Source organism: Oncorhynchus keta, chromosome 23 (genome assembly GCF_023373465.1).
Source record: "Oncorhynchus keta strain PuntledgeMale-10-30-2019 chromosome 23, Oket_V2, whole genome shotgun sequence".
NCBI lineage: Eukaryota > Metazoa > Chordata > Actinopteri > Salmoniformes > Salmonidae > Oncorhynchus > Oncorhynchus keta.
Genome location: NC_068443.1, coordinates 25,657,967 through 25,671,092, shown reverse-complemented (window position 1 = coordinate 25,671,092; position 13,126 = coordinate 25,657,967). Strand labels below are relative to the sequence as shown.

Here is a 13,126-nt window from a genome sequence, read left to right as displayed (position 1 = left end):
GCTTATGCATGACATTAGGTGTGAACCACCCATGAGGCACTTTAGCACACTCTGTCATAATGGGGCCCAGGTTCTTTCACAGCACCTTGGATGCCTAAGTGATTGAGATGGAGTGAAGTTATTTTTGAGGACATACGTAAGCCATAAAATAATTGTTGTGTTGATGACATGAAATATGTTGATGACATATGGATGGAGCTCAGTATAAAGAAAGAGAAATCACATCAGACAGATCACACATGAAAAAGTAATGCTTCCTTCCAAACAACTACAGAGGTAAAAGTAGCATACAGCTACTATGTATGCAATAACAATAGATAGTAGAGGTCGACCGATTACGATTTTTCAACGCCGATACCGATTATTGGAGGGCCCAAAAAAAGCCACTGCCGATTAATCGGCCAATTTTTATATATATTTGTAATAATGACAATTACAACAATACTGAATGAGCAATGAACACTTTAATTTTAACTTAATATAATACACTTAATGAACACTTAATATAATACATCAATGAAATCAATTAGGGTAGCCTAGTGGTTAGAGCGTTGGACTAGTAACCGAAAGGTTGCAAGTTCAAATCTCTGAGCTGTCATTCTGCCCCTGAACAGGCAGTTAACCCACGTCATTGAAAATAAGAATTTGTTCTCAACTGTCTTGCCTAGTTAAATAAAGGTGCAAAAACAAAGTGTTGGAGAAGAAAGTAAAAGTGCAATATGTGCCATGTAAAAAAGCTAACATTTATGTTCTTTGCTCAGAACATTTGAAAGTTGGTGGTTCCTTTTAACATGAGTCTTCAATATTCCCATTTAAGAAGTTTTAAGTTGTAGTTATTATAGGAATATATAGGACTATTTCTCTCTATATCATTTGTATTTCATATACCTTTGACTATTGGATGTTCTTATAGGCACTATAGTATTGCCAACCTAATCTCGGGAGTAGATAGGTTTGAAGTCATAAACAGCTTCAAGCATTGCTAAAAGCTGCTGGCAAATGCAGGAAAGTGCTGTTTGAATGAATGCTTACGAGCCTGCTGCTGCCTACCACCGCTCAGTCAGACTGCTCTATCAAATATCAAATCATAGACCTAATTATAATATAATAAACACACAGAAATACGAGCCTTAAGTCATTAATATGGTAAAATCCGGAAACTATCTTTTCGAAAACAAAAATGTTATTCTTTCAGTGAAATATGGAACCGTTCCGTATTTTATGAACGGGCGGGTGGAAACCCTAAGTCTAAATATTGCTGTGACATTGCACAAACATCAATGTTATGTCATAATTATGTAAGATTCTGGCAAATTAATTATGGTTTTTGTTAGGAAGAAATGGTCTTCACACAGTTAGCAACAAGCCAGGCGGCCCAAACTGCTGCATATACCCTGACTCTGCTTGCACTGAACGCAAGAGAAGTGACACTATTTCCCTTCTAAAATATTGCCTGCTAACATGAATTTCTTTAAAATAAATATGCAGGTTTAAAAAAATATATACTTGTGTATTGATTTTATGAAAGGCATTGATGTTTACGGTTAGGTACATTGCTGCAACGATTGTGCTTTTTTCGTGAATGCGCTTTTGTAAAATCATCACCCATTTGGCAAGGTTGAAGTAGGCTGTGATTCGATGATAAATTAACAGCACCGCATTGATTATATACAGTGCAGGACAAGCTAGTAAACTAGTAATTGTATCAACCATGTGCAGTTAACTAGTGATTATGTTAAGATTGATTGTTTTCTATAAGATCAGTTTAATGCGAGCTAGCAACTAACCGTGGCTCCTTGCAGCCACAAGGTCATTTTGATGCTGCGCTCCCGTAACAGGTTGTCAGCCTGCCACGCCATCTCCTCGTGTATTGCAATGTAATTGGCGTCCAAAAATGCTGATTACCGATTGTTATGAAAACTTGAAATCGTCCCTAATTTATCATCCATGCCGATTATCTGTCAACCTCTGATAGCTAGTCCTCATAGTCCTAATGGTGGTCATGGAAGATGCAGTTAGTTGGGTATGTGACAAATACATTTTTATTTGATCCTCGTGTAGGAATATGTTGTGAAAATAAAGAGGGAAGATTAGTCAGTGTCAGAGCAGCATTTGGAGAGGGAGGCTAATGAAAAGAGAGGTTAAGTCCACACAATGGCTGAACTCATCTTTGATATCCATAGACCTGACTGCACTTCCTACTGCAGGGGTTCCCAATTTTTTTTTGTCCATGATCCCATTTTGATATCTGAAAATGTTTGCGACCCCAACCACGTGAAAAAAAAATGCAATTAACAGCCACAATTTACTTGGTTTACTTTTTAATTTGGGGCTATGGCAGTCAATTGCAAAACATTCTAACAGTATTTCTGATTGTCTTCTCAACTGTGGGGCTATGACAGTCAATTGCAAATGAATCACTGATGAGATGGGTGTGCTTGATATATGTAGTGTCCAAGCTTCTCAAAGTCAGGGTACGAAGATCAACAGTGCCTCACCTCACCTGTCACATCCAACCATAGATCGATATTTGGTTTTAATTCAGACGAGAGCACTGCTGAATCCAGCTTCACACAGATATGAGCTTTAATGCTCTGAGGGAGACGGCAGGGTATTCCCTTTGAGTCAGGAACCAAAACTCCTCCGTAATAAACTGTGAATGCTTTGTCTGCAGCATTCGGTCACATGACATCTCGAAAAGGCCACACTTGACTGCTGCACTTGAACCATTCCAATTCAAGCGCAACAGTGAAGTGCGGCCTTTTCCCACGATCTAAGGGCACTCTGATTTAATGTTATCTATTAGAATTCAATCATTTTCATTTCAATTTTATTTAGTTTTTGGAAATTCTTCCGCGATCCCATTTTCATATCAGGGGACCCCGCATGGGGTCACGGCCCCTAGTTTGGGAACCACTGTCCTACTGGGTGGGTGAGAGAGAGAGTGAGAGAGTGACCCAGCCCTTTCACTCCATGACACACTCTTGTTTCTCCAACAACCCAAACTGAGATATATATATTTTTTTAAATGAGAGGAAACAAGACCAGGACAGAGTGAACAAACTGTCCGAAAAGGAATATAGTGTTCTATACAGTGCAGTATAATAACTGTCTTTTTCACTCCATAATAGACGGTGCATTAGGCTAAATCTACTGCAACTGACACAAACAACCAAAAGTCATCATGGCAACAATTTGGCAACCATTAAGCGGCATTGATTGATTGGGAAAGCAATACAGCGTGGCTTTGAGGCATGACCTACAATATGCCCACTGGGCTTACAGACACTGGTGTAGCGCAGTTTCTCTTGACCCCCACAAAGTCGGAATTTGCCTCCCCCTCTCCTTAAAAAAAACATATATTGTTTCTATTTAGAATGCTGGCTGGCAGCAATAATGCATTTACTTGTTCAATAATTAAAGTGGGAAACATTTGCCACTAGGTCTCTGGCAGTCATCATCTTGGTTTTCTGTGAGAGAAGGAGGGCTGGCACTCTCACTAGAGGAACTGTCACTAGAGGAGAAAGAGCAAGGCCACTGTCATTACCGGGCCCAGGCAGTGAGGTAGGTCTCTGTCGGGACTGCTAGTGCTAGCTGCTGCATAAATAACCCTACTGGCTTCCACCTGCCATAGTGATGCGTCATTCGAAGACGAGGTGGTCACGGATGTGGTTATCTTCTGTAATTTTACAATAGCTTGATCAGACAAAGCTTTTATGCAGCGTTTGTGTGCACCACTTGGTCTTTCCATTTGTTTATCCATCTTGAACAACGCACTCAGTCTCCATCCGAGTCCGACCTGATGAACCTAACCTTTTTTTTAAACTTGATAGTTAATTAGATGAGGAGGCCAAGGAGGGCTGTCACCGGCGCCGCTGAGAAATTGGCTAATTAGATACATAACAACTATATTCTCTGTCTGTCTCACCTACTACCATGTAGAATGGATAACATAAACACTTCACTTGCTACATGTGAAAATTAAAAAGGAGGGTTACTGTCAAAATGATTTATAAAAATATTATTATAATAATTAGACATAGGTGTGCGATGACGAGCTTGGGGGCCCCTCCCCTCCAGGGCCGGGTTCCGCTACTCCGGTACTTACAGAAAAAGCTGTGTGTCACAATCTCTTATTAACAATCTGTGACATACATCCAAGCCCGCCACTTAAACTAAGAACACTGCAGACCAAAATACTGACTTGTTCGTTTGATAGACAATGTGTCACTGTCTCTCATAACATGACAAACTGTTGTGCATGACACATGGTGATTGAGAAAACTCATCTAGTCAGTGCAAGATTTCCTTTGGAGTTTAAATGATCCTTCACAGATAGACCCAGCCAGCCCTACCACTAATCAGCAGTAACACAGATGATACCATGAACAACTACTGGTTACTAACTCTCTTTTTTTAAACCAATCCTAATGTGGTAGATTCCGTGCACATGCAGCACTTTAATAATTAATGATAATAACGGCACTCTGCTAGTCTGAAACGTCAGATGTTTTTTTTTACTACTACTGCCAATCATGGGATTGATGACCTAGGCCTATGTCCATTATCTTCCATCAACACAGGGAGGGCTCTGAGGCTGGGGTTGGGGACTGGGAGTTGGGCTGGGGCTGAGACAGACCATGATATCAATCTGCCGCTTGGATGATTGGAATGTAGCCACCTGCACTCAGACGACAACTAATTTAACACAATTCCCTTGATGAAAAAAAGCTTATCATACAAGCTCATCAGGTCAAACAAAGGATGATTCAAATTGATAACAAATCGGGTGACACCGCTTTAAAACCCTATCTCCCAGTCAACTATAAGTTGAATGTCTTCCTTGTATCGAGGATAGCAGAAAGATTCTGTTTGACCACCAATAAATGGGAACAAGCCCAGGAGAGAACAGAAAACTTACCATACTACCACCACAACCTAGTCTCAGGAATCACGGACTTAGGGAACATCAGTACATTGTGGGAGGCAACCCGTCTGTCTAGACTAACCACAACCCCTACTCTTGTGGCTTATGTCTCTAACCACTGTAAAAAAAAAAAAATACAATAAAAAACAGAATTGAATAAAACAAATAGGCTGGGAATAGTTGTGGCATTTCAGATATCTGTGAGCCTACATTTCAGATATCTGTGAGCCTACATTTCAGATATCTGTGAGCCTACATTTCAGATATCTGTGAGCCTACATTTCAGATATCTGTGAGCCTACATTTCAGATATCTGTGAGCCTACATTTCAGATATCTGTGAGCCTACATTTCAGATATCTGTGAGCCTACATTTCAGATATCTGTGAGGCTACATTTCAGATATCTGTGAGCCTACATTTCAGATATCTGTGAGCCTACATTTCAGATATATACATTTCAGATATCTGTGAGCCTACATTTCAGATATCTGTGAGCCAACATTTGAGATATCTGTGAGGCTACATTTCAGATATCTGTGAGCCTACATTTCAGATATCTGTGAGCCTACATTTCAGATATCTGTGAGCCTACATTTCAGATATCTGTGAGCCTACATTTCAGATATCTGTGAGCCTACATTTCAGATATCTGTGAGCCTACATTTCAGAAGTATGTCTAGTAGGCTATGAATTAGCCTACACTATAGTGTCTCTACAGTACACCATATATAATGATACCAGAGTTATACTCATTGAGTAGCCTACAGCCAATGAATGGTCCAGCCTCTCCGCACTGACTTACCTATTTACAGCCTCTGCGATCATTCATCTAGCCAGCCCCTCAAAATCATAAGTCAAATGAAGGCGAGGCAATTGGATGGCAGCTCTTCGGACTTTAGCCCCCATTTTTCTCAATCTCTGGACCAGTAAGATCATGTATCAAATCATCCTGTCCATAACTGAGCCATCTCTAGTAGGCCTATATAAAGAACCCATTGGTAAGTCATGGAATAGGCCAAGGTTTCTGGGATACATATACACTGTATCATTGACGTTGATTACCCAGTGAGAGCCAATAGTCCCTTTTGTTGGCCCCAGGGAAACAAGCATCATAATTGTCTGACCAGAGGATGTGTCCTATTGAATATAAATTGTTTATATCAGGGACTTATGATTTGAATATGATTTGTCCATAAAATATATCGCATTTTGAGTTTTTTCTCCATTTACACACAAACAAGTCTGCAGAATCTTGAATTATATAAATGTCTAGCCATACCTATAGGCCTGGACTACCATTTATCAATACATTCATGCATTCAATGATGTGTAATGGTTTCAACATGGCTTATACCGGCAACTTAAAATCACCAGTGTTATTATTCTTGATAGAGCAAAACAAGTGTTTGATAGCTTTTTATTAAGTAGCTACAAACCATGGGCTCAATTTTGGCCCCAAATAAATGGAAACAATTATATATATGTAGCCTACTTTTTACAGAAAGCAACCCAAACGATGAACATGCATAGGAAAAACATGACTGTTCTTGCAACATGCATGCCAGGCATTGCAGTCCATACACGATCAAACGCCGAGCATCACATGCAAATAAAAAATTAGGACATTTTTATATGGAGTTGATTTAACTGAGGTAATGCATCCTATTCAGATAAATAAAAATGATGAAGATAGGCTACCTTTGGTGATGAAAGACCTGTTAGTCATACAAGACATAACCACGCATAGTCATGGAAACCTAGAATAAGATGCTTATTCATAGGGGGTCATCATCAGCTATATGAAAACGAGACATTAATCTCACCATTGCACCTTTTTTTTTTTTACAGCATTGCATTACAAACAAAAGAATGACGGTCATCTGCGATCTGCTGTCGACCAGTATATTCTTATAAATATATCGTTGAAATGTAGGTCAACCATAAAGTAATAGTTTCTTCTTGTTTTGCATCCAAGCCATTTTCAATCAATAATCAATGCAACACCCTACATATAACCCACAATAAAACAAAACATATTACACTTTCGTGTGCTGGAAAAAACATCTGTCAGAATAACAAAAGGCACAAAAAAATGAATACAAAGGCAAGCCAGAACCAGCGATTTTTCCTCCCTTCAGAGACGAGGGTCAAATGCATGCTGTTTTGTAATGTGTGCATGGAGTGTATGACAGCTGGAAAAGCAACTGGAATGACATTGCGCTTACTGTAAAATATGCCGGAGAACCGCGTTCTTCTCGACTCCCCTCGATTGGTACCCAAAATTCAAACCATGTAAAACATTCCTAACGAAGGGTCCGAAAACATTACGCTCGACGATGGTGTTTGCCGAAAAGACAGCATCCACTGAATGGTCAAGAGAGACCTCTGTAAGTGCGGGCAGGGTAGGGAGACCAATTCGCTGCGGTGTGCAGCAAAGAAGGCAGCGGCGCTTGCTCTCTACCATCCTCCCCCGTCTGTAACATCCCCCTTGCTGTCAAACAACATTGTGCAGCTCAGGTACGAGTATAGGCAGCGACACCTGCTGGTGATGCACGGATGAGCATCTCTTTCTCTCCCACATTTCACGGCATCTGTAGACTAGTCCAGGCTACACAGCCATACAGTTAATAGGTATAATCTGATCTAACATGGTCTACTCTTCTCTTCTTACTAGTTCTTACTTTGAGCTGAATTTACTGAACTCAAGATGTCCGTAAGCTATATCATAGTTATATAGGCTACTTACTGCTTCAATGGAAATTAAAAGTAGGTGTCCATCCATTTAGTCCATAGGACCTATTGATCTTTAGGTGTCCACTGTGCATATGATGTGATCGACAAAGATTACACTTAAAAATTAAAATAAAGTCTAACAAGGGTCTATTTCCCTCTCCACTCTCCTAGACATCCCTCTATTGTCTCGCTCAACCTAGTTTAGATGACATCATCTATCCCACAGCCATAGAGCACCAATATGACTACTGTACAGATGTGGGCCAGTCGCCACCACTTCCTCTTTGTCAAATGGGCACACCACTGAGTCAGACAGCTACATAAGTAGGCCTAATGTTAAAAATATTTGTATTTGGGTTGGGGTGAGTGGATAGAGGTTTTGAAAGTTGATAAAAATTCCTACCACCCACTCGTAATTTAACCCCTGTTGAAATAAATAAATGCATAAATATGCATTACGTGGAGGTTTTCTATTCCTTCTGCACACACTTCCAAGGTGAATGGCCCTGAGGGAGCATGTTTATAACAAAATTCACATAAAGTAGCCAGGAGCACATATTTTGCACCTGTTGTTCTCACAAAAATAAATACTAAAAGGTCATATAAAAAGGAAATTAAAGTTCAAACAATGGTATACACAGGATGCAGGGAAAGCTTTGTGAAACACAATATCATGTTTTAGTATTTTGTGTACACCCCTAAACAGGTGCACATAAATACTAATGTACATTTCACAGTAAACGATGTTCATCAGTATTGTTGAAGGTACCTATTTTAAGATATAGCGTTGCATAATAATTCAACATGGTGGTAGAAGGCACAGGTTCCCTGGCTGCTGCTCATTGTTTTTATCAGTTGTGTGTCATCCTGTCCCCAGGGACAATAAGAGCACAGCACACCTGATCTCACTCTCTTCTCTCTGGTATCACACACAATGCACCGCTCTTATAGCCCAAGAAATACCTGAATAACTTTGCACTGTGTTTTGTTATGGTGTGGAAAATTCCGTACTCTGCAGCCACTGCTGCAGAGTTGAAAGGAGATTTGCCAGCAAAGGTAGGCTCTACCTTTGATTTGTATCTCACTTGAGGTTGCAGTATGTTTATTTTATTTACCTAGGCAAGTCAGTTAAGAACAAATTCTTATTTTCAATGACAGCCTAGGAACAGTGGGTTAACTGCCTGTTCAGGGGCAGAACGACAGATTTGTACCTTGTCAGCTCGGGGATTTCAACTTGCAACCTTCCATTTACTAGTCCAACACTCTAACCACTAGGCTACCCTGCCACCCCATGTGATGTGATGGAGTGTCTCCTTCACTAGACATTGGACTAGTAAATGTGTATGCAAATATTTATTCAAGAGCAAGATGTTTATAAAAAAAATATTTAAAAAAATTCACCAGTCAAATCCCTCCATTTTCATCATCAGCACTTGGGATGCATGGGGAATGTTCAGCCAGTGTCAGAGGAGTAGTTGCATAGTCTCTGGTAAACCTTGAATGAGAAACAACACAGTGAGTGGACTCATATGAACAATACAGAGTATGTTCCACAATTCATATCTCATAACACAAGTCAAACAATTAAATTGCTCACAAAAGAGCATTGTGCCATAATTGCTTTCCTTGGTGAACCTTAGCAACAGAACAGCCCAGTAGACCATGCATAGGGTGGTGAAGTCATGTGAGCAATGCTCCCCCGTGCCCTGGCCTGGGGAGCATTTACAATGGCACGCTATTCCCTACGTAGTGCACTACTTTTGACCACGACCAATATAGGTTCTAGTCAAAAGTAGGGCATGCAATAGGGAATAGGGTGCCATTTGGGACGCAGACTGGTAGATGAAACCAGGCTATAATCCCCAGCTGAGCCAGTCTCCCCGGGCTCGGAGGCCTCCCCACAGAGACAACAGCAAAGTCTGAGCCCAAGTGCTTCCATTTTGGATCCATGTCCTTTTTCTGGTCGATATAGAAAACTAATTCGCTCGTGACCTTGAAGAGGAGATTATAGGATGAAAGGCCAGGGATTTAGCCCCCAATGCACATCCCCCCCAACCCAAGCACAATCTAACTAAATGTATGAACAAGAGACTAGAGAGAGAGTGTGGGGCACCACTGGTCTATTTAAATGTAGCTCTCCCTTTTACTTAGGCAGCTTGAGTCACATATGGAGAAATGAATTGCAAAAGTATATTTTCAATAATTTTTCTGACAAATGTGAATGTACAGCTTTTTGACAATGGACACTATTGGTATTTTACAGTGGAGCTCTGCTGTTGTATACAGTGCTACATTCTAGTTTACCAGCTCTAGGTTTCCCCAGTGCCCAGCTTGGCAGTAATGTGATGAAATGCTATAATCATTTTAAAAACACCTTGGTCATTTAATATGCTGTACTGAAAAGTTATATGACAATATGTTACCATCTAGTGGACTTATTGATTACTGCAGGGATGACTGATCATCCTTCTTTCACTCCACTCAAATTACACTGCTCAAGAAAATAAAGGGAACACTAAAATAACACATCCTAGATCTGAATGAATGAAATATTCTTATTAAATACTTTTTTCTTTACATAGTTGAATGTGCTGACAACAGAATTACACAAAAATTATCAATGGAAATCAAATTTATCAACCCATGGAGGTCTGGATTTGGAGTCACACTCAAAATTAAAGTGGAAAACCACACTACAGGCTGATCCAACTTTGATGTAATGTCCTTAAAACAAGTCAAAATGAGGCTCAGTAGTGTGTGTGGCCTCCACGTGCCTGTATGATCTCCCTACAACGCCTGGGCATGCTCCTGATGAGGTGGCGGATGGTCTCCTGAGGGATCTCCACCCAGACCTGGACTAAACCATCCGCCAACTCCTGGACAGTCTGTGGTGCAACGTGGCGTTGGTGGATGGAGCGAGACATGATGTCCCAGATGTGCTCAATTGGATTCAGGTCTGGAGAACGGGCGGGCCAGTCCATAGCATCAATGCCTTCCTCTTGCAGGAACTGCTGACACACTCCAGCCACATGAGGTCTAGCATTGTCTTGCATTAGGAGGAACCCAGGGCCAACCGCACCAGCATATGGTCTCACAAGGGGTCTGAGGAACTCATCTCGGTACCTAATGGCAGTCAGGCTACCTCTGGCGAGCACATGGAGGGCTGTGCGGCCCCCCAAAGAAATGCCACCCCACACCACGACTGACCCACTGCCAAACCGGTCATGCTGGAGGATATTGCAGGCAGCAGAACGTTCTCCACGGCGTCTCCAGACTCTGTCACGTCTGTCACATGTGCTCAGTGTGAACCTGCTTTCATCTGTGAAGAGCACAGTGGCGAATTTGCCAATCTTGGTGTTCTCTGGCAAATGCCAAACGTCCTGCACGGTGTTGGGCTGTAAGCACAACCCCCACCTGTGGACATCGGGCCCTCATACCACCCTCATGGAGTGTTTCTGACCGTTTGAGCAGACACATGCACATTTGTGGCCTGCTGGAGGTCATTTTGCAGGGCTCTGGCAGTGCTCCTTCTGCTCCTCCTTGCACAAAGGCGGGGGTAGCGGTCCTGCTGCTGGGTTGTTGCCCTCCTACGGCCTCCTCCACGTCTCCTGATGTACTGGCCCGTCTCCTGGTAGTGCCTCCATGCTCTGGACACTACGCTGACAGACACAGCAAACCTTCTTGCTACAGCTCGCATTGATGTGCCATCCTGGATGAGCTGCACTACCTGAGCCACTTGTGTGGGTTGTAGACTCCGTCTCATGCTACCACTAGAGTGAAAGCACCGCCAGCATTCAAAAGTGACCAAAACATCAGCCAGGAAGCATAGGAACTGAGAAGTGGTCACCACCTGCAGAACCACTCCTTTATTGGGGGTGTCTTGCTAATTGCCTATAATTTCCACCTGTTGTCTATTCCATTTGCACAACAGCATGTGACATATATTGTCAATCAGTGTTGCTTCCTAAGTGGACAGTTTGATTTCACAGAAGTGTGATTGACTTGGAGTTACATTGTGTTGTTTAAGTGTTCCCTTTATTTTTTTGAGCAGTGTATATTTTTAAACCACATATATTTTGGATTTAACGCCAAAATAAACAATTCCTCATTAACCATGATCAATGTATTAGAGAGCCACTGGGGAGTGGGGATCACATCAAGTTCAATCACAGAGATGCTATAAACTTGTAAAGCTAAAATCAATCTGGATAAGTGCTGCACAAAATATATACAAGTCTGTTGATGTGGGAGTGCATTGAAGACGTTTGTTTCTGACTTGGTTGATACCTCATGCGCTCTCATCCTTTTGTGCGCCCTAGCCAATGATAGCACTGATGTGCGTTAGGTTGTCGTTTAAAACAGCTGCTCCCCGGCCGCCGATGACATGTAGGTCGATTACCCGTCTCTTTGATTCAGAGAGGTTGCGTAAATGCGCAATACACATTTCGGATGAATGCATTCAGTTGTGCAACTGGCTCGGTATCCCATTTCCCTCTATAAATGCTGCGTTCATGTGCTAGTCGGAACTAGAATAGTCGGACATTTTGACACGTTAACTGGTTATAGATACACGTGCCGCTTTAAACAAATCAGCAGGTGGGACATTTCTGAGTTTCCGAGTTCCGACTAGCATGTGAATGCAGCAAGAGTACCACAGTATGAATCATAAAAACTAGCGGTCAAACAGCGAAATGGTTCCAATTGTTTTTAAGAAACTTCAAATAGGGGCTGTTTTTCGTGTAGGCTCAATCTGGCATGACAACCATGTAAATATCTCTCAGACAATGTCATTTATATTAATATATTTGCCTGTATTTACCCCCAACAAATGAAATACTAAATAGCAGCTAATGTGGCTATCATAAAGAACCACATATGCCATGATGATCTGGAAAAGACTGCCGAATCGAGGCAAAGGTACGAATCTCTGGATGAACTGTCGAATATTAGCTAAATGTTCTAATGAATAAATTGGTCACATTTCTTTAAATTTACCTGTTAGCAAAGGTGGCAGATAGAGATTAAATGCAGGAGCTTTGTATGGATTTGTAGTCTCGCATGATGTCTACTTTGATGCTCATGAGCATTTTTCGAATCTAAGAGTGAATACAGCCAAATATATTGATAAAAGTCACCTTGTCCGAGAGAGATTTACACGGTTATCAAAACATCACGACAGGGAAAGTCTACATAAAACACAGACCTTGTTTGAAGTGGTTCTAAAATCCCCCCAAAAATGAATGGTGGAAAGAGTATTGGAACCATTCCGTTTGACCGCTAGGTTTTATGGGTATTATGACACCTCCACTGTGGGGCTCTTATGTGACTTGTAAAGCAAATCTTTGTCGGAGCTGAAGAAAACGGCAAGGAAGTTAGGGGTTTGTACTGTAACCATGCATTCTATGTAAAGGCAATAGACCTAAGCAGATGTGAGTATCTAAATCCAGAAATGTTCACACGGTTTA

At 41.4% G+C, this 13,126-nt stretch overlaps 1 protein-coding gene across 7 annotated transcripts in view; it reads right to left on the bottom strand.

Moving 5' to 3' along the window:
• The window catches only part of LOC118402064 (catenin delta-2-like), a 146,230-nt gene extending 133,320 nt beyond the window's left edge, over nt 1–12,910 (bottom strand). For 6 of the 7 annotated variants that reach the window (XM_052476917.1, XM_035799928.2, XM_052476920.1 and 3 more), the window contains exon 1: nt 7,154–7,393. The gene's annotated coding sequence lies outside the window, so the exon portion shown is untranslated. Of the gene's footprint in view, nt 1–7,153; nt 7,394–9,062; nt 9,157–12,864 lie in introns of those variants that run through there. The other variant, XM_052476918.1, reaches the window with a different exon arrangement.
• Nucleotides 12,911–13,126: the final 216 nt, after the last annotated feature.